This window comes from Malus sylvestris, chromosome 11 (assembly GCF_916048215.2).
Source record: "Malus sylvestris chromosome 11, drMalSylv7.2, whole genome shotgun sequence".
NCBI lineage: Eukaryota > Viridiplantae > Streptophyta > Magnoliopsida > Rosales > Rosaceae > Malus > Malus sylvestris.
Genome location: NC_062270.1, coordinates 3,047,782 through 3,069,977, shown reverse-complemented (window position 1 = coordinate 3,069,977; position 22,196 = coordinate 3,047,782). Strand labels below are relative to the sequence as shown.

Genomic DNA, 22,196 nt, shown 5'->3' with positions numbered 1-22,196 from the left:
GCGTTTGGGGAGGTTCATATACAAGGTCGTCTTTGAGATTTTGGGAGTTATGTGCGAAATTTGTAAAAAGGGTCCTTCTTAAGATAGTTTTAAGTTTTAAAAAAGTATGACAATATATTGATACTAGAAAACATTCACTTAAATTAAAACAAAGTCACTTAGTAATACGGTCTAGTGGTATTCCTCTTCACTTGTAAGTGAGATGTCTAATGTTCAATTCTCGCCAAAGGCGAATTTGAACCACATTATTGTTAGTCCATTGTCAGGCTTAGCCCACTTCCCCACCCTCTTAGCGTAGATAATGTCGTTTGTTAAAAAAAAATTAATCAAAACAAACTTTAACACTCACTGATTGCATATTTACAAATGTCCTTAATGATAAGTAAAAAGAGCTACAAACATAACATTCACTAAATAATCAAAATCAGTTTTATCTTAAACAGCCAAACATGAAAAAAAAACATCAAACCTCTAATTTTAAAGTTTCACTTGAATGTATAACATTGTTATATAATAAAATTAAGAAACTGCCACTTTTCAGGGTGTTATTATTGACACTCAAAATATCTCATTGTATTCCAAGTTTTTATATTTAGAAATTAAAAAAAAAACTCTTATAAGGAGTGCACAATGCGGTTTAAAGTGCTAATAAAAGTAATTTTTTTTAAATATAGAACATTATTACATGATGTTAGATAACAAAAATTTAGGGGCCCTTCAAATTTGGGGCCTTGTGCAACTGCACTTTTCGCTTCCCGATCAACGCCCCCTTCTGTTCATATACATTAGTGAACTGAGTGAGTAACTCTTTATTTCAGGAGGAACTGGTTCTGCGTTGGAGGATTCAATGGTGGAATCGGCGCTTTTCTTTCTTGATGGAGCCATTTTGTTATGGTTTTGCAATTTACTAACTTAGCATTCATACGGCATAATGCCTTATAATTTGTAGTCCAATTCGAATCTCATTGTCATTTTATCAAAGTTATTTTTAATGTTTTGTATAATTTTTTATTTGTTAAGTAATTAATTATAACGGCAAATTTGTATTTTTATAGATAGATTTTAGATCGAAGGGGTACTGGTGAAGGTGAATCAAAACCTTAAGGGGTATTAGTGTAGGATTTCAAACCTGAAGGAGTTTTGTGAAAACTCAGAAAACTCAAGGGGTGTTAATGTAATTAACTATTTGGCTATATGTAACGTGATAATTAATAGGGAACTTTCATGAAAAAAGCTTAGTCTAAGTTTATTTTAACAAAAAACCATCTATGCTATAACTTTATTTAATGAAAAATACTTAAATTTTAATGAAAAAATCCTTAAACTTTAATAAAAAAAAAGACAAAAGAACTTAAATGTTATGAAAAAGACATAATTTTAATATAAAAAAAAAATTGACATAGGGACCCGCGCGTCCTCACACATATAACGGTACTACACTGTTTATGAAACTTACTACATTGTTTATGAAACTTAACGGTACTGCATTGCTTACAAAACTTAACGGTACTGCACTGTTTATGAAACTTAATGATACTACACTGTTTATGAAACTTAACGGTACTACATTATTTATGAAAATTAATGCGGGCACACATGTTTATATTTTATGGTTTTTTTCTTTTTTTTCTTATTATTAAATAAAGTTATTAGATAATTTTTAGTTAAAATATAAAGTTTTAAAATTGTTTTCATTAATTTTCCTATAATAATCCCAATTTCACATTAACTGTGCGAGTAATTAGATTCACATGAGGAATCGGTACTTATGACTCCTGCAAGAATTGTATTCATGTTCAGTTCGCTCACCAGGAATCTAAATTAATAACATTTTCAACAAAAGTGATAAGAAAATAATAAAAAATAAACAAAATAAAAAAACAGAAGAAAAGGGGAAAAAGAAAGAAAAGTAAATGAATCTAGACTGATATTGGGCCTCAAAATAAAACAGAATCCGAACTGCTTATAACCAAAAAAGGGAAAGAAAAATTGGAAATCTGGGTCTTTTGCGTAAGAAAAATAAGAAATCGGGAACTATCTTTGTGGAGCCAAAAATATTCACTAGGCGACACGTGGATTTTTGGACAAAATATGACAAAAATACCCTGGAGGCATACCGGGTCTCCTACACGCGAGCAGTGGAGAATCATCCATCAACCAAGTCAGGAGTACCCAAAATGGGTAACAATTCAAAACCTATTTCATATATGTTTTTACCTCATTTTTTCCTTATTCAATTAGCCATTTATTTCAAACATTCCATAACATCCTCATCTTTCCCATTTTCCTTATTAAAATAATCATTCATTTTTATAACCACCCATTTATTATTTTCATATTTAATTAGCCAATAAATTGGCAAATTAAACATGAAATTAACCCCCACAAAAACCCTATGGCTGACTACTATTATTCAAATAGGGCAAACCCTAACTCTATAAATAAACACATATTCTCACCAAAAATTCATTCCAACTCTCTCACAAAAAATCACAAATACTCTAAACACTATTTCTCTCTAAAATTCTAACTTTGGCATCGGAGGTTCTTCGGCCAAAGCCCCCCCATTCATCGTGGGCGCGTGAGGCTCTTGGCCTTAACCTAAGGTGCTAGTTGTTTTGTAGGTGCGAAATCGTCCAAGATCGAAGAGGAGAAAATTTGCATCCACAAATTGGTGCTTTCATTGAGAGTTGAAATCCATACTCGCAGAAGACTCTCGCACAAAAAGGTTTTTTCTTTATTTTCTAGTCCATTTGAATATTTTTCATACGTTCTTATTATTAGAATTTTTTACTTGCAAAGGTTATTTGATAAAACGTATAAGCAAAATATAATGGCTAGAAATTTAGAAAATTCCACAAGTGAAAATTCTAATGTTCAAGAAATGGGATTGCGGAGATCCGTGAGGCTAAATGCGACAATAAGGGGAGCGGCATCATCATCACGAGCTTCCACCATGGGAACCACCGTGGTGGCTACCTCGGTAGCCACCCGCGGCGAGGTCCATGGTGCCTTCACCACGGCCACCATGGGAACCACCGCGGTGGCTACTTCGGTAGCCACTCGTGGCGAGGTCCATGGAGCCTTCACCACGGCCCGAGCCGTGCCATCCAAGGCTCACGGTACCAAGACCACGATCCAAGCCGTGCCATCCAAGTTTACGTGGACCCAAGCCCAAGCCTCGCATTCACATGCACCGCGCATTGAGCAGCCTGCTCCCGTGATCCAGCCTGCTCCCGACGAGCAACCCACTCCCGTGGCCCAGCCTGCTTTCGTCGAGCAGCCCAATCCGGTGGCCCAGCCTGCTCCTGCCAAGCAGCCTGTTCTCGTGGCCCAGCCTGCTCCTGCCAAGCAGCATGCTCTCGTGACCCAGCCTGCTCCCGACGAGCAACCCACTCCCGTGGCCCAGCCTGCTCCTGCCAAGCAGCCTGCTCTCGTGACTCAGCCTGCTCCCGACGAGCAACCCACTCTCACGGCCCAGCCTGCTCCCGTGGCTTTCCAAGTAGCCCAAGTCGGCCCAAGACTATCTCAACCATCCGGACCTACCATCGAGCCGGGGGCATTCTCACCACATTTTTTTCGCGGATTTGACATTTCCCAACTCAAATCTCGCGCCTGGAGTCTACCACATTTCCACTGCCCAAGGAGGCGCATTCCTTCCAAGCTCTTCCAATCCAAATGGCGAACAACATTTGTCTCGACAAGTCATAGAGTTGACGAGCGCCCTTGCACAACAGACAACTTTGGTGAATCAACTTTTGCAACGCATCGGGATCCAACGTGCCCCGGACGAGGTATCCCGAAGTAGGACAAGGGCAGACGAACCTTTCCAGCAGCGTCCCAGCAAGCAGCCATTCGACCAGCCACGAGCTGAACGTTCAGGCAGTGTACATTCCCGATTGGGCCCCCGAAATAGCGTATACTCCCGTCTTAGCGCGCGGAGGAGCGTGTACTCTCGACTAGGCCCACGGATGAGCATACATTCACGGTTGGGGTCACACTCCGATAGTCAACATGAGCAACCTTCCGGACAAAGTGTTCATTCGCGGCTAAGCCCACAAGAAGCATCATCCACCTCACATCAGAGTAGACAGCACGACGGACGGAGAGAAGCAGTCACTCAATCCAGCTCAAGTTCAACCAGCAGCCTGCGAAGAACTCGCTCGCCTGCTAGAAACGCACCACATGCACTGCATCTGCGACGTAGACGAGCTAAACACATGGAAGAGCAGCCTAGACCAGCAAGTCATGGCTGGGGGCAGCCGATAGCTCCACTACCCCAACAAAGGCAAATTCAGGAAGAAGTAGAGAGACTCTTGACCAAACGATTGCATGATTTCCAATGCAACGAGGTCACCGACGAGGCACTACGACGGAACATGACCAACATAAGCAGGTCACCCTTCACGGACGAGATCGAGCAGGCAGAGCCTCCACGAGAGTTCAGCATGCCACATTTCACATTTTTCAAAGGGGATGAAGACCCGGAGAGACACTTAAAGCGCTACCGAAGCGCAATGATCCTTTATCGAAACAATGATGAGCTTATGTGCAAGATATTCGCCACCACTCTACAAGGCGAGGCGCAAAATTGGTTCTACACCCTGCCGCCACAATCCATCCGGAATTTCTACGAACTTTCTTTGGTTTTCACCAAAGAATATTCATCCTATCGCTTGATCAAAAAGAAATCTGATCATTTGTTCAACGTCAAGAATAACCCAAATGAGTCACTTCGCGACTAAGTGAGGAGGTTCAAAGTAGAGAAGGCAAAAATAGTCGGATGCAACGACTCGATAGCTAGAGCAGCCTTCCAAAAAGGACTTCCAGCAGACCACCCGCTATTCGGAAAATTGAACATGAAAGAAGATCTAACTCTGGCAGACTCTTTTGCTTTAGCAGAGAAGCATGCACTTTGGGATGAGGTTTGCCAATGCATATTCAAGGACTTGAAGAAGTACCCGACATCACCTCCCTAGAAGCAGCGGAGGACTTATTCGCATGTTTGACGGTATCTAAAGTAGCAATAAGCTCTACCATCATGCGAGAAGAGATGGGGGCCCGACTACCTGTATTCCACAGTTACCTGTATTCTACAGTTCAAAAGCTCTCCTCGATGTTATTAAAAATTCAAAAGCTAACTTTGGCGATAGTTGTTGCAACCCAGAAGCACAAGTTTTACTTTCAAACGCATGCAATCATCCTAATGACGTACTATTCTGCCCAATCCAGACGCGCGACGATAAAGGCGTAGACCCTGGCGGATGTAAAGTTTTCTGACGAACGCAACACTGGAAGGACACACTCGAAAGCAAGTTTTGTCCTCGTCACCCTAAAAGATTCTACATAGGAGCAACATATACCGGCAGTTGAGTACCATTTCTTGCTGCGCATCACACGGCCCTAGCCGACCCTTGCTCAATGATTCAACTCTAGAGTGGCCCAATACCAGCAGTTGAGCATCTCCTGTTGCGTATGACATGGCCTCATCTCCACAGCTCCCTACTGCGTCTTCACGCCGAGCCTAGGTGACGCAACAGAGCGGCCCAACGATGCCTCAAAAGTAGCCGAGCACACTCTAGCTGCGCCTACTCCACCCGATGGAGACTTCTGGCATTTGCATGCCAACGACGCAGAAAAACCTTCATCACTGCCGGCAGAGAAGGCTCCAAAAAGATGGATCCCATCTGGGAAGGTCCGTACAAGATCAGCAAAGTAGGGGGCAAGAGTAATTACACCCTCACCACCATGAAGCGGCAAAAAGATTGAAAAGAAATGGATGGCCTACAATATGAAGAAGTACCATGTGTGACCTCCCGCTACATCAAAACCCGAAGACTCAATAAGCTCGACGGGCACCACCTCACAAGCTGAGGACTATCCAGTTGTTATGCAGTTCCTACCTTACAGCTAAAGTTCTCGTTCGTTTCACTCGTTTTTCAATGAGGAATTTAGAAGTAATCACAACTTAGCTTGGCTGCATGCTTACAACAACTAATCACTCCTGCACTTCAAAAGAAGACTGCGCCCTTCTTAGGGACTCATCGCAGGAATTGCGCCCCCCGAGGGACCAACCATGCTCTCCAGTGCGAGAGGGTAAACCAATTCTCCGACACCCATATGGGTCAGCTCTCCAAGACGGGAGGATAAACTTTACACTCCGAATATCCAGACGTGGATGAGCCTGGCTGCCCTAGTATAACTAGATGCACGATGGCTTGCGCCGGGATTCCTAGAAGTAGCCGCAATGGTCTTTTTCAAGGCTTAGCTAACTGAAGGATTTTGGGTCTCTTGGCCTAATCCGTGGGGAACCGGGCCCTAGAGACGGAGAGGGCACATTACGCAGTACATCCGATGGACGGCTGCCCTGGAATCCTAAAGCTGTTACCGAGTGCACTAAGGTAGCCTACGGATTCCAGAAGACTGCCTACGGCTTGCCCTTCGAGCAGTGAAGCCGCACTAGACTTATACAACCGCACATTCTTGTGAAAGGTTAAACAAGCTAGCGCGCATATACGAAGTTTTATCCACTGCCGACATGCTACGTAGTCGATAAGCTTCACCTCTGCCAAGCGCGGAACAACCTACACCAAGTCCTAAAGTGTTGTGATACTTGCTACGCAACCTACGGAATTGAAGAAAGTCAAGGTTAACAGCCTAGTGGTTACGCGGACTTGTCTGCTTCTGTAAGTAAGGCATCCGGCTGCCAACCCTATGGCTAACAACTTTGCAAAGTTCTACACCAACACCTACGGCTGCATAGGCTACGCAAGTTTGTCTGCTTATAAAAAAGTAGCATGCCTGCCACTGGTCTATCAAGTCTAAAGGTTAGGGCATGAACAAAAGAAGTGAAGATGAAGAAAAACGAAGGAAAACATGTTTATAAACAACTAGCAAAGGCCGAAGGAGTTCAAGCAAAACAAAAGCTACAAGGAAAAACAAAGAAAATCCTAAAGGCTACCTAAAATACTACACTACAGCAGCTTGGACATCCCACAACTACTCGGTCGCCACACTTTCAACAGCCGTAACGCTCTTAGCAGCGGCATCATCCGACGCTTCACCCCTGGCTGCCCCAGTCTGGGCACTAACTTCTCCAACTACTTCACCAATGGAAGCCTTAAAAGTAAAAGCAAGCAAGTCTTCCGAAGAAATGGAGAAGGTCTTAAAACCTCAAGCCCATCATTCTCACCCTTCAGCTGCTCATTCTTCTTAAGCAGACTAACATGGACGCGCTGCAGCTCATCCACTACCTTCTTAGCATAAGTAACGAAACGAAGCTCAGAAATTGCAAGCTTAAGATCTTCAATCTGAGGCGAATCAATCTCAGCAGCAAAGGGAGCAGGCTTTGGCGCCACTTTAGCAGTAGAGTCCACCTTACCACTCTTCATAATAGCAAGTCTCTACAAAGGTGAACCGGACTTGGCTCCCAAAGAACGTCCTGGTACAGACTTCGGCACTGGGGGCATGATAAAACTTTTACGCTGAGCAATCTTATCCAAAATTGTACTAGCCATTCTCAACATGGAAGACGCCACATGCTCAGATCTAGCAGCCTTATTTTTCTTCCCATTAGAAGAAGTCATGTCAATCACATACCTTTCGGTAGCAAGCGGACCCTCATGAGCAGCAGAAGAAGTCTTCAATTTTTTTTTAACTAGGCATCTCATGAGCAGGCGGGGAAGATCTCTTCTTTCCATCTTCATTCATAGTAAGCTCCACGACAGCGATCAAACGAGCCAATGCATCCGCCTTGATCCTCTTTACCTCATCTTTCTGGAGCAGCCCACCTTTCTTTCTGCAAAGAAGACTAAGCAGCCAACGACATTCATGGTACTCAGCAGGGGAGCTCAACCCAGCATTCCAGCAGGCAGAAGGCCTGCATGCCCAACATTCCAGCAGTCCATGAGACCCGCAATCTCCTCATTTCTCTCAATCGCCAGCCTGGCCCGAGTCAAGTCCAAGAGCCCAAAGGACATTAGCCATGCGGCTCGCCTAGCACTGCGCCCCAGCGCCACAATCCGCGACCCCAGCCGCACAAGCTGCCCTTGGCTCAAGCCAAGCCAAGTCTGCCCAAGCAGTGGTCCCTGCCACGACATCTCCTCGGCCCATGCCGAGCCAACTCCTGGCCCCTGCCAGCCGACGTACTGCACCACCCCGACGGCTGCCCCGCAATAGCACTAATCTAAGAAGAAGACAAGAAAAATTAAATTTTTCTTACATCGGTGCAGCACGGAGAAGATGAAGAAATCAACGAAAGACGGTCCTTTGCATGGGCAAGATGTAGAAGATTGCTAGAGGAGGGGGAACAAATATCCTCTAACTTTCTCTCTCTTGTGGGGTAGAATAAATTGCTCTCCAAAGTTGATTTAATAACCCACTTAAGGTGGACTTAAATAGGCTTTGAGAGAAGTTTATTTCCCTTTCCTAGAAGGGCCTAATTTCCAATTAAAGAGAGAATCAACATCAAAATAAGAAGCAATCCTACGTTTCCTAAAGCAAGAAGATCTCTACACCTGCTGCCATTTCCTACGAGCAGCCCAACAGGTGTGGGGGCATTTGTGGAGCCAAAAATATTCACTAGGCGACACGTGGATTTTTGGACAAAATAGGACAAAAATACCCTGGAGGCATACCGGGTCTCCTACACGCGAGCAGTGGAGAATCATCCATCAACCAAGTCAGGAGTACCCAAAATGGGTAACAATTCAAAACCTATTTCATATATGTTTTTACCTCATTTTTTCCTTATTCAATTAGCCATTTATTTCAAACATTCCATAACATCCTCATCTTTCCCATTTTCCTTATTAAAATAATCATTCATTTTTATAACCACCCATTTATTATTTTTGTTGATGCACAAAACCGGATGGTCTTGGTACAACGTAAATCCGACCGTGAATCTGCATGAAATGTAAATGACACAAGAGTTATCGTGGTTCACCCCAAGGTTTGGGCTACGTCCACACTGATTGTATTATATTTCTCTGAGAAGTGAGGGGGAGAGAGAGCTCTGGAAGTGAGAGCGTTGAAAGGGCTGAGAAGGCTCCAGAAATGGCCTTTGAGAGTGAGAGTGAGGCCCCCCTCAATTGTTAGGGTGAGGAGCCCTTTTATAGAATAAGGGCTCCTCACTTATTACATATATGCCCCTTCCTTTATCCCATAATTACATTTAAGTCCCCTGAGTATTTGTACGAGATCTAAATACGAGGCCCTAAATATGGTATAAACAGTAGTCCCCTAAGTCTTCAGTCAAGAGAGTCTTTTGGCTGGAGACTTGAAATTCAGTCCATGTGTGGGCCGAAGTAACTAGACGTTGTCTTGAACTGATGCCCGATATGAGGCGGTGCTCAAAGTGAAATGATGCTCATCCAGAAGTAGCACATGTTGTGAGGTTGCTCGGCTTGTGGCTTATGTTGCCTTGGTTGGCTCAACTTGTGGCGTTGAAGGTGAGGGAGTCCCTTTTATAGAATAAGGGCTCGCTCCTCAATACATGAATGATGGGCTAGAGTTGATGCTCGCGGCGAGGCGGTTGCTCAGCTGGCGGCGTTTCTCTCTAATGAAGATGAGGGAGTCCCTTTTATAAAATAAGGGTTCACTCCTCAGTACATGAATAATGGGTGCTCTCTAATGAAAGTGAGGGATTCCCTTTTATAGAATAAGGGCTCACTCCTCAATACATAAGTGATGGGCTAGAGTCTCCCAAGTATTTTTTATGAGGCCCAGTTGAGGTTATGGGCTAGAGTCTCCCAAGTATTTTTTATGAGGCCCAGTTGAGGCCCAATATATGGTACATAATGTAGTCCCCCAAGTCTTCGGTCAATAGAGTCTGTTGGCTGGAGACTTCAAATTGAATCCATGTATGGGCCGAAGTGGTGGTTGTTCGGAGGCGATATTTGTATACCTTGCACTGAAGCTTTGTAGGTGAAGCTTTGCAAGTGAAGCTTTGAAGCTAGAGCTCTGTAAATGAAGCTTTTAAAGCTAGAGCTTTTGTAAATGAAGTCTTTGAAGCTAGAGCTCTTGTAAATGAAGCTTTTGAAGCTAGAGCTCTGTAAATGAAATCTTTGAAGCTGATTTGACATGAGTGATGCTCATGCATGTTTATGTTGATTGACATGAGTGATGCTCATGGATGTTGTCATGAGTGATGCTCATGAATGTTAACATGAGTGATGCTCATGAATGTTGACATGAATGATGGTCATGAATGTTTATGTATGATTGTCATGAATGATGCTCATGAATGTTTATGTATGAATGACATGAGTAGTGCTCATGTATAATTTGGAGTACTAGGCGTACTTGTGATGACCTGGTTGGTGCTATTTCAAGCCTATGGGCCTTTGCCCTCCACAACATGTCAGCCCATTTGTTTTGGGCTTTTCCTTTTTTTTTTTTTTTTTTTTTTTTTTTTTTTTTTTTTTTACCCTCTGATGGGGTTTATATATATTACCCTCTGATGGGGTTTATACAAATATCTCCGAAAGATACGAAACATAAATTACATCATTCTGGTGGGGTGTTTTTTCCTTGCTTTTGCAGTGTCCCCATGTGCCTCCCATTTGTTTTCGCCTTTGTTTTCTCTAAAATGATAGCTGCTTTGGACAGCCTTTCCGACATCACCCATTTGCTTTTCTCTGGCTTTCAAAAAATAGGAACATGCATCTTTGGTGGTCGACAAAAGCAAAAGTATAATCCTTTCCTTTCTCTTTTAGCTTTTGCTTTTGTTTATGTTTCTCACTTTTCTCTTTTCTTTTTATTTCCTCGATCTGCTCAGTGCTCCCTCCGTTTGAACTTTGCACTTTTCGAGTGGATTTCCATGAACCATTAGATTACACCCATCACAGAAGACAATTGGATCTAATGGATCTCCATCTGGGCCCAGCACAAGCAATCCCATCATCAGCGTCATTTTCTTCTTCTTCATTGCACTACCCATCGGATCTTGAAGCTTTTGCAGCAGCTTCACGCCTCTGTGTGTATGTTGTGAATGTATAGGAGAATTGATGATGCCCAAAATCAAGTCATGCAGGTTCCTTAGCCACACATCATGCTTCAAACTACACAACCAAGATTCCAGTCCCGAAGCGCCGAGCAGATTACCTCTCCGATGCCAAAATCGAAGAGATTGTCGAGTCGTCGAACAGCCAAAGTCTTGTGCACTATCCCGGTGATCAAAAAATGAAGTTTTTGAAGAATAAATGACTAAACACGCCTGCTTTCCGTGGAGCAAACCCTGTGTTTCATGCTCTTTGTGATTGGGCTGGTCTACTGCAAATTGGGCGAATGTGATGATCCAGTCATCCTTGTGGGCACCCATGTAAATGCTAGTGCCACCACATGGCGGTGGTGCACCAAAATTTCAGACGCCGATAGATTAGCCCAAGCCTTAGAGCCCTGAAGATATTCCTCATTTCTGTTCTTAGTGCGAGCATTGAAGGCGGTGATTCCAAGGGTAGCGGCGACGGGGAGCAGAGCAGCGGCGCCTTCGAAGGCCAGTAGCCTGCTGCGTTCCCACTTCTGTTTGGGCATTTTCTTGTTGTTTCCCTGAGTTTCCGCCACTTGTGCTTGGCTGCCTCCTGATCTGCTAATAAAGTAGCAGCAAGAAGAAAAACAGGATCTAAAGAACAACCACCCCCCAACGATTTGAATCTGACCCACTTGCGCTCACACGGCGGGATCGACGGCAAAACCAGAGGTTTGGGGTTCGCAACGGAGGAGTCAGAGACTGTACGAATGAAGGTGATCAGGGTGCCAAGGTCCATGTCGATCTGTATGCAAGCGGCTTAGGTCGCTGGACGTGGTGGGCAAGAGGAAACAGAAGGGGTCAAGAAGTTGTGGAAGCAAACCGAGGCAGCGGTATATGGCTGGGAGTTGTGCATTATCTCGGGGTGTTTTGAGATTTAGCCATGAGAGGGAGAGAGAGAGAGAGAAAGAGAAAGAAAAAGAAGGTTTTCTGGAAAATCCCAATGAGGGAGATTCTGGGTTTTTGGGTTGTGTAGATTCACGGTGGTGAGATTTGATGAAAAATTAAAAAGAACCGACATAGTTTTTTGTCGTTTCCCACAGACGGCGCCAAATGTTGATGCACAAAACCGGATGGTCTTGGTACAACGTAAATCCGACCGTGAATCTGCATGAAATGTAAATGACACAAGAGTTATCGTGGTTCACCCCAAGGTTTGGGCTACGTCCACACTGATTGTATTATATTTCTCTGAGAAGTGAGGGGGAGAGAGAGCTCTGGAAGTGAGAGCGTTGAAAGGGCTGAGAAGGCTCCAGAAATGGCCTTTGAGAGTGAGAGTGAGGCCCCCCTCAATTGTTAGGGTGAGGAGCCCTTTTATAGAATAAGGGCTCCTCACTTATTACATATATGCCCCTTCCTTTATCCCATAATTACATTTAAGTCCCCTGAGTATTTGTACGAGATCTAAATACGAGGCCCTAAATATGGTATAAACAATTTTCATATTTAATTAGCCAATAAATTGGCAAATTAAACATGAAATTAACCCCCACAAAAACCCTATGGCTGACTACTATTATTCAAATAGGGCAAACCCTAACTCTATAAATAAACACATATTCTCACCAAAAATTCATTCCAACTCTCTCACAAAAAATCACAAATACTCTAAACACTATTTCTCTCTAAAATTCTAACTTTGGCATCGGAGGTTCTTCGGCCAAAGCCCCTCCCATTCATCGTGGGCGCGTGAGGCTCTTGGCCTTAACCTAAGGTGCTAGTTGTTTTGTAGGTGCAAAATCGTCCAAGATCGAAGAGGAGAAAATTTGCATCCACAATCTTGACGGTGAAGATCAATTTAAAGGACTATTTCTGCTACTATGGACCTTCTCTGCAGATAAAGAGTGGTAGATGAGAAAGCTAATTAATTCAATTCAAATACGTTGTGAAAGTATGAAATTATGGGATACATGAAATTTCCATTTCAGACAATTTCTTTGACATGGCACTTGTAGATTAGAGATATTATGATTATAATTGTGATTCTACGTGCTGAAACCTAGATAGTTAAGACTCCATATGAGTAATTTAACTTGAAACACGGACACATGGTGTTTGTTCCACTCAAATTACTGTAAGACTATATTAGAGTTGCACACTTGTATTTAGTGTCTTTTTTTTAAGGATTAATTACCTAAAACCCTCAAATTTTTTAATATCATTCTAAATTTCTCGATCTTCAATTTTGTTTTCCATTTTATTCATGAATTTTTTTTTTCATCTTCATGTCTTTTTTTGAAGTTATTATTATTATTATTCATGTGTACGTATAACGAAAAATTAACTGAGACTTGACGAATGTGACATTTTCAATAAGTTTGATACTTGTTTGGAATATTTAAAAAGGTTGAGACTAATTTAAAATGACACTAAAAGGTTAAAGGGTTTTAAGTATTTAATTATATATATATAATATTATTTACATTAAGAGTGGAGAAGTGAGTTGAACCTTACAAGGAATTATCCATAATAATTTGATTTGAATTCACTTTTATCGAGAATAAAATCTAAGGATTGCAGAGATTGATTTAAATAATATTTGCACGTGAAAGGATAATGTATTACTATATTATTCATGCTACAATCAGTAAACCTAATCGCATATGAATACTAAAATTTTGGTGATAAAATCTTGTTTAAGTAGAATTACATGATGGGAAGTTCCTTACCCGAATTCCAACTCTTGTATAAAAGAGCCCACATTATCTATTCTAAAATTGAGGAATGAATTGACTGTAGCTTAGCTACAGTCACAAGTTTGCCATCCAATTTCACCTTATTTACAAGAAACCCATCTCATTTGTGTTGGTATTAGGGCTGAGTTGTTTTGGGCTTCTCATGATACTTTCCTTGGGCTTTCTCATTTGTTGGTGTGAGGCCGGCCCTTTGGGAGTCTAAATGACGAGACTGCCCATCTGGGCTTCAGATCGCACCATCAGGATTACAAGTTAGAGGGGTGAAGTCGTCATTTCGTTCTTAGGGTTTCAGAGGGATTGGGGTTAGGTTGTTCCCATCATTTCCTTCTTCTTTCTTCAACCTAGCCGTGACAGAGAGACAGAGAGATAGAGACAGATAAAGAGAGAGCGAGATGGTAGAGGTTGGGGTCGGGATGACTGCCCATCTGTGCTTCAGATCGCATAATGAGGATTACAAGTTAGAGGGTGGAGTCGTCATTTCGTTCTTAGGGTTTTAGAGGGATTGGGGTTAGGTTGTTCCCCATTATTTCGTTCTTCTTTGTTCAACCTATGCCGTCATAGAGAGACAGAGAGAGAGATAGAGAGAGAGAGAGAGAGGGGGGGGTCGGGATCACTGCTCATTCTCTGTTACATCGTCAGATAAGCTCTGTTTCAACTTACATTTTGTACCAAATTTTTACTTTTTTATATTGTTTCTTGCATTTATGGTTGCGTGCATGTGGTGATTGAAAGGTCAAAAAAAAATTTTGCAAATCTTTTTTCCATGTTTGGTTAGGTTAGGCTTCTGTTTTTTTTTTAATCAATTTGGGGATTTTTGGGGTCTCTATATACTTGGTTGCTTTTGAGTTTTTCTTCTCATTCTCGGTTCCTCTCTGTCTGAACATTTTTCCAAGGTTCGTTCCTACACTTTTTTTTGCGTTTTCAATTTTTTCATCGGAGCTTTGCCATTCGTGTTTGATTACAATATTTATGGCTGTAATAAACCCTTTGAGTGTATTGTTAGCTTCTGTTTAGACTGTTAGTTGTTGTTAAGTTGTTGCCATTTTTTGGTAATTAGTATTAAAAAAAAATTAAAGAAGTTTTTATTCTGTGATTTGAATTGGAACAAAATCAGTAAACACAACAGACTGATTTACAATATGTGATTTTCTTAAAAGAATGCCATTTTTAAATTGAGCTCTGTTTTAAATTATTTGTATTTGTGCCTCTGTGTTTGTGTATGTGCATATATGTGTGTGTGTGTGCAAATATTTATGCCTATAATAAACCATTTGACCTTATTGTTAGCTTATGTTTAGACTGTTGTTAGTTGTTGTTAAGTTGCTGCCATTTTTTGGTAATTAGTGTTAAAAAGTTTTTTTTTTTTTTTTTTTTTTTAAGAAGTTTTTGTTCTGTGATTTGAATTGGTAATTAGTGTGTAAAACCCTTTGACCAATTTGAATGCGATGTTTTTATTTCGATTGTTTGAGAACAAGAAAACTAATTGTTCTTTTCTTTTTATGGATTGCAGGAAACGTACCGCCAATTCGGGATTTTGCATTACAGGTTTCATTCAATAACTGTTTGTGGCTTACTTATTTGTGTTGTCCAAAATATTTTTGTGTGGTTTGTGCAAAACGTTTTTCATTTGGTGTTTATTATTGGACAATGATGTGATTAATTAGGGTTCTTTCAAAAACCGTTAAAAAACATTGCTCCTTTAACTGTTTGCGGATTAATCTAGGTTTCATTTTCCGTATGTGTTTATCTTTTGCTAATGAATTTTATAAATGTATGTGATTATCTTTTGCCAATGAATTTTAGAGTGTTGTTAGTTGTTGTTAAGTTGCTACCATTTTTTGGTGATTAGCATTAAAAACTTTTTTTTTTTCAATAAGTTTTTGTTTTGTGATTTGAATTGGAACCCTTTAACTAAACATGTTTTTAGAGTGTGTACATCTATATGTATGTCTGTGTACATGTAAAAAACTCTTTAACTAACTACACATTTTTACAAGTGTGAAACACTCCCATTTGCCGAAAAGTGCAGTTTATATGTGTGCATGTGTATAAATGTATGTGCAAGTATATGTATCAGTATATACTGAAGTATATGTCTAGATATATGTATAGGCATCTATATAAATATATGTATATCTGTGTGCATGTATATATGTATGTATGCATCTGTGTGTGTATGTGCATGCATACATCTGTATATATGCATCTGTTTCTGTACATACATGCGTATGTATGTATGCCTGCATTTGTGTGTGTATGTACATGTATATGTATGTATGCATGATGTGTGTGTATGTACATGTATATATGTATGTATGCATGCATCTGTGTGCGTGTGTGTGTATGTACATGTAGATGTGTGTATATGTAAGGTTTAGGGTTTAGATAGTTTGTGTCTGGAGTGAGTGGTCTTTAATATTTAGGGAAAATTTCGAAGTTAGTTACTGTTACAGGATTAGTGGTGATGGATTTTCTATGTTTGTGAATTTCAGAAATTTGGATACTCGAAGGGAACACTTGGGGCTTTGACTTTTTGAGGTATATTCATTCATAGCGGTTTTGTAACTATAGAATGTCTTTTCTTTAAAGGTTTAAAGGTGTAACTATAGAATGTCATTGCAACTTTTGTCAACGTAAACATTCTTTAAAGTAATTTCGATTGTATATTGGCTCTCGATGTCGACTTAATAGAGTAGCAATGTAAATTGAACTGCTTATTTTATGTATCAATTCACCTATCTCTTGCTTTTTCTTTCATTTGGAGATGATTGTCTAAATGTGTGGTTTTGTGAGCGTTACTCATGTAAAATGCGCGTTATCTGAATTGATACATTTAAGAATGTGATTGTATTGCTGTAGCACTTGTAGTTAATTTTCCTATGAATATTATACATGGGTTGATACCCGCAGCAAAGCGCGGGCATTCCTGCTAGTTATCTATTCTAAAATTGAGGACCTTTGCTACTCGATTTCACGTTATTTACTACAATGCCACAACCAAATGGGGCTGGTTGGAGGGTAATTATCAAAAGGTAGGAGGGTAATTTTGTCTCTAAACATATTTCGATATATTTACGGTTTTACTAGTATAATTCTAAAATAGGCCCTCGATTTTGCATTATTTACATTTATGTCACTGTGTGTGTGGCTGTGGTGTGGAGGGTTTTCAGGGAGATAGGCGTGGGATGGCAGGGAGGGGAAATGAGAGAGAGAGAGGAGTGAGGCTGCCAAAAAGTGGGGTTAGGGTTGATTTTTTCTCCTCAAATCAAGGGTTGGTCTCAGTGATTGAGAGATTGAAAGGGATGGGAGAGAGAGACAGAAACACACCCGACCTTCATTTTTCCCTTTCTGGCAGTCAGAACCCGAAAACTGAGCCCATCTCTGTAATAGCATCGACTCTTGCTTTCCAAAACGGACTTGGATTGGCTGCCCTTCCATTTCGGTGTCTTTTTCGTACCCTTCTATTTATGTGATCACGGTTAAACCACGTCAATATTTTATATTACTATTTTATTTTTTTTTAATAAAAAAATAATATAAAATGTTGACGTGTCTTAATCGTGACCACACAAAACAGGAGAGCACGAGAGGCCACCGAAATGGGAGGGCAGACAATCCAAGTCCTTCCAAAACCACACAAACCTGCCCTCCATTTCTGTAACTCGAGAGCTTCGTCTATCCTTGTTTTCAAAATTATAGGCTTCGATCATCTCCCCAACAAACCCAGAGCCTCCTTTTCTCCCGTTAAGCAAAAGAAAATCAAGGAGGCCTGCAACTTCGTTTGCAGTCCACCACTGCAAATCGGTCTGGAAACTGGAAAGTCCAGAGGTAAAACACACCGATCTATTTGATTTTGGTCTCTGCTGCGCATTTTGACAGACAAATGATAAACCTAACACATGCATGGTCTGATTTCCTTGGTAGGTTTCTTGAAATATTTGCATCTCATTGGCGCAATATTTTTCACTTTCTGGATGTGCAAAGTCTGGGTGTACACATCATCGGGCCAAACCTTTCCCAGGTAAGGAATTCCGTCGCGTTTGTTGAAATTATCTGCTTCCTCCCCTCTGATGTATGTGTATGTATGATATGTGTATGTGTGATTTTAGATTGTAATGTATCACAATTTTGTGGCATGAAAATTGACATTTTTAGACTTACCCTGTGGTGAGATTTTTGCATGATTTTTTTTTGGGGTTTGTGGGGTTTTTTAGAGATTTTTCTGTGAAAGCATTGTTATATGATTTTTTTATTGTGGGTTTTGATTGTTTGGTTATAATTTTGGGTATCTGTTTTGGTTTTTTGAATCGGTTTTTGTGTAAGTCAAAGTTTTGTGTGGATGATCGTTGGTTCTGAACGAACCGAGTTACATATATGGCTTTGCTTCCCATCTACTGAAAAGGTTACCCTTCTTCTCTCTACAAATTCCCTTCTAACTGTCCACACTTTTACAAAACCAAAAACCAACTTTATAAATTTTGATCAGATTTTTCTTCAGATTACAGAGAGAGAAAGGGTCGTATATTTTTGCTATATTCAGAGAGATAGGATTTGAGGTGGGTGGAGTGAATGAGTGTTTAGGATTTTTGATGGGAGGGATGAGAAAAGAGTAAAAACGATCGAATTCTTTCTCTGAAAGTTCATCAACACTTTGTAAGAACTCCAATTCTTTCTCTCATATTTCATCCGTTTCTGTTAATTTTTGTAAATTTTCAGATTATGGGTCGTTCCCAATTTCCATTTTTTCTTTGGGGTTTATGTCGTTTTGATGGAAAAATGTCGTATTAGCAAATAGATGATATTTCAAAATTACAGTCGTCTGATTCACTTATTTTTGTTCGTCTCTAATTTTCTGGATTTTTCCATGTACGTTACAGAATTTACTAACATTTGATAAATGTTAAACGAAGTCCTTCAATTAATCTCTCAAGGTGCTCAAAGCTGATATTCAGTTCGACAACACTCTGTAAGAACTCCAATTCTTTCTCTACTTACACAATTCCAAAGCACTGTGTAATAAACAGTGGAATTTTTATTCAGATTGTAGTAATTGCCGTGCAATTTTTTCCCAATATGTTTATACACTTACGGTACTCCAATCTCTCTCTCTCTCTCTCTCATTTCTTTTCGGTTTTGGAAATCTCTGACTTTCAGTGGTTTTGTTTTCTTGCAGATGTCCATGAATTTTACGGACTTCCTGTGTAATCCTTGCCTCAGAAAACAATCTCGACGCCGTTGCTGGTGGAGGAACGCCGTCATACGAGCCCCGGAGCACGCTGCTACTAGTAATTTTACTTTTCTGATTTTATATGAATTTGTTGTTTGTTTGATGAGAAAACATGGAAAACTAGAGAAATTTTTGAATTTAAGGTTGCTATAACACAAATTTTCACTATGATTTGTGATGGATTTTGGGTATCTTTCCTTTCTTATGCTTTTTATATTGCCTGCATCAACCCCTTTTTGTTTTTTGTCTTATCTTCCAACTTATGCCCTCAATGATATTAGATAAGGCATTTTTAAATTTATTGCTAATATTTTGAACTTTATGTTGTACTAATGCCATAAAGCATTTTGATTTTTGACATTTTGTTACGTTGGTTGGAGAGTTGGAGACTTGCTCTCTTTGCATTTTGCTATGCTGGTTGGAGACTTGCGAACTATTGATTTTGAATGCTATTGCCCTCAGTATTCTTTACAATTATTGATTTTGAGTGCTATTGCTTCCTTTATTCTTTAGAATCGAGTATTGGAATTTTGAATGAGACATGATTGGATGTATGACTTTGTGCTTTCCTAAATGAGTTTAGTTTTGCACAGCTTGAAATGTTGACATTGTTTTTGTTCATGTAACTTTGGTTCATTGTTCGTTGTGGGATGAGATTGGGATCTATTTCTTTGTTTCAGTTTTTGCATATCAAATTTTCAAGAGCTATTTGATAAGAATCAGGCCTGTTTAGAGTCAGGTTTTATAACTCAAACCATTTCCAATAGCTATTTGGTAATAGGACAAGTAATTTAAGAGTGAGTTCATATATATGAAATCCTGTTTAAGCTTACTTTTTCCCTTATGAATATTTCTTCATCTGATAGGCTGATGCTTGGGCTATTGAGAATTTTGCCTCGGTAGCAAAATGCCTGTCTGGCCAAATTATAGGACAGGTGTGCAGTTCTTATTTATTTAATTTTTTCTCCTTTCTCTCTTTTTGATACTTTTCATGTGTATTCACTTCAGAAAAATACTTTAGTCTTAATGATATTAATGTTGCATGATCTATTTTCTTCTGGAGCCATAAAATCTGCAAGAGGTTTCCAAGTATACAAGGAGGTTGTTGGCCTTTCAGGGCTTAACTACGCTTACACAGATAACACTGCAGTATACCATACAAAGGTTTTTTTATTCCCTTTTTCCTCCCTTTTTGGGATATTAGTTACAAAATCTGTTTGGAGTATAAGTGTGAAATTAACAGGAGGGGTTAGCAAGTTAATTAGTTAATATGATTATCAATGTATATGAGTTAGAGAACTCATTGCGATTTGCAGAGATTGCCTAAAGACAAAAAGAAAACAATGTTTGTTTTGAGTACTTCTCATGTCATTGAGGCACAAATGTTGTACCTGCATTAATTAATTTTCTTTATATCGAAATTGAATAAATCTAATTTTCCTCGATATCCAAATGTATTAAAGTAATTGTGATTGAAGTTTGTTTATGTCTGCTTTCCAAGATTCATTTTTTGGTTACCAGATATCTCACTCCGTTTACAAGTGCTTTTTAGTTAACTAAAAAAAGGCTTTTTATTATTCAGCTTACATGAGTTCTATTACCGTTTACAAGTCAACCCCACAATACCAAAGTACAAGAGAAACAAAGATTGGAGGTAATTTTTGCTCTAACTTCTTTAGAAGTTAACTGACAATAGTTTCTAAGATATGTATTGTGCATTTGACCAGTGTTAACTACCGAATCGATTAAAAAACATTCTGTAGGGGCTGCCCCGCCATTCAGTTACTCTTGGGAACTTGAGGAGGGGTGATCATATGCCTCACTTCGGGTACGAGCTCTCACTACTCTGTTTATTTGTTCTCAAAAGATTTGTAATTGATGTTGGAGCAATGTCATTGTAGTACTAATCCCTAAATGTATTTCGTTAATGTAAAGTTTATAGAATACAAAATCAAACTGCAACATTTATTTTACCATGTGTATTCAGCTGCTTTGATTGGTTCCTGAATTATATAGAGATTGGTGTGTTCAATTGTGGTTTGCAGAAATTTCTGAAGTAAAATACTCATTAAATGTTTTGTGAAATAAGCATTTTTCAATAGGGTAGTTGTGCTGCTGGTTTTTTGATGATGTGCCTAATGTTTATTTTGGATTGAATTTCAACTTCTACATAGATTTATGATTAGTAAACTCTCATGGCAGTTTGGAAATGATAATTTGTTCACGAGCTTATGTGTGCTGTAATTGAGTGTATTAGCGTTATTTTACTTTTCGTTCAGATGTTAAGAAAAAATTCCTCAACTTTACAAGGAATGGGGAAAGATGAATATACTAATACACTTCGTTTTCTCTTCAATATCAGTGATGAATATACTTCGTTTGCATCTTTCTTGATAATATTTTCCCACTTTCCCTTTAAAATATTTGAAAGCGCTGCTGATTTTGCGTTTGTATTTATTTTGTTAGGAATTGATATTAGGAGGTGTTAAATGGACCGCTGGAATTGGGTTTCGAGTCTCTGAGGAACATAATGAGATGGGTTATTGATAAAAGGGTTAGGAGGAGAAGGTGGACAAGAAACCAGTACATTGGATGCACAATATCAGTGATGAACACTTTTCCTTTTCTTTGTTTAGAAAAAAATTGAAAGAGCCACTGGTTTTGAACGTGCTTAAATGCAAGATTATTTGCAAAATTTTGTTTAAATTTTTTAATGTTTAGATTTTTATTCCATAAAAATTGTGAGAGGAAATATATAATGATAGACAAAAAACTATGTTAAACAAGTTTGGATGGTTTAAATTATAGAATTATTTTGGTTGATGGTAGAGACGGTTTCAAATCCCACGGCAGAGCGCGGGCATTCCTGCTAGTAAGTTCTATTTTTGAGCTAAATTTGTTGACGGTCTTAGTAACAGGAGTTTAATTTCTAATTTTTTTTACCACATGGGTCATCATACAAATACCCTATGACCATGAAAAATTATTAATTCAATTGATCTAATATAATATAGCTCTATGACTTATTAAGTAGTATAACTACAAGATGGTAAAAGCATAATCCACGATAACTTTGGTAAATCTGGTGTATAGAGCCCTTGGGTTGTTTCAGTCTTTTACCGTTTTAAATTGATTGTCCCTACATTGTTTACAATGGCCGACAAAAAATTGAACCAAACACCCTCACAAAATAGGATAATGTTAGGAAAGCCAAATTTTTAAATAAAATTTTGTAAACCAAATT

General features: G+C 39.6%; 1 long non-coding RNA gene across 3 annotated transcripts; it reads left to right on the top strand.

Annotated features, from left to right (window-relative positions):
- Nucleotides 1-17,282: 17,282 nt before the first annotated feature.
- On the top strand, nt 17,283-21,772 carry LOC126588868 (uncharacterized). Of its 3 annotated transcripts, none has more exons than XR_007611647.1 (9): nt 17,283-17,553; nt 17,650-17,746; nt 18,603-18,691; nt 18,899-19,010; nt 19,819-19,887; nt 20,016-20,116; nt 20,535-20,606; nt 20,680-20,780; nt 21,419-21,772. It is a non-coding gene; the product is annotated as an uncharacterized LOC126588868 (long non-coding RNA). The 3 variants fall into 3 exon arrangements; XR_007611646.1 differs by having other exon boundaries at nt 17,284-17,553; nt 20,716-20,780; XR_007611648.1 differs by lacking the exon at nt 20,016-20,116 and having other exon boundaries at nt 17,284-17,553; nt 20,716-20,780.
- The last annotated feature ends 424 nt before the right edge of the window (nt 21,773-22,196 follow it).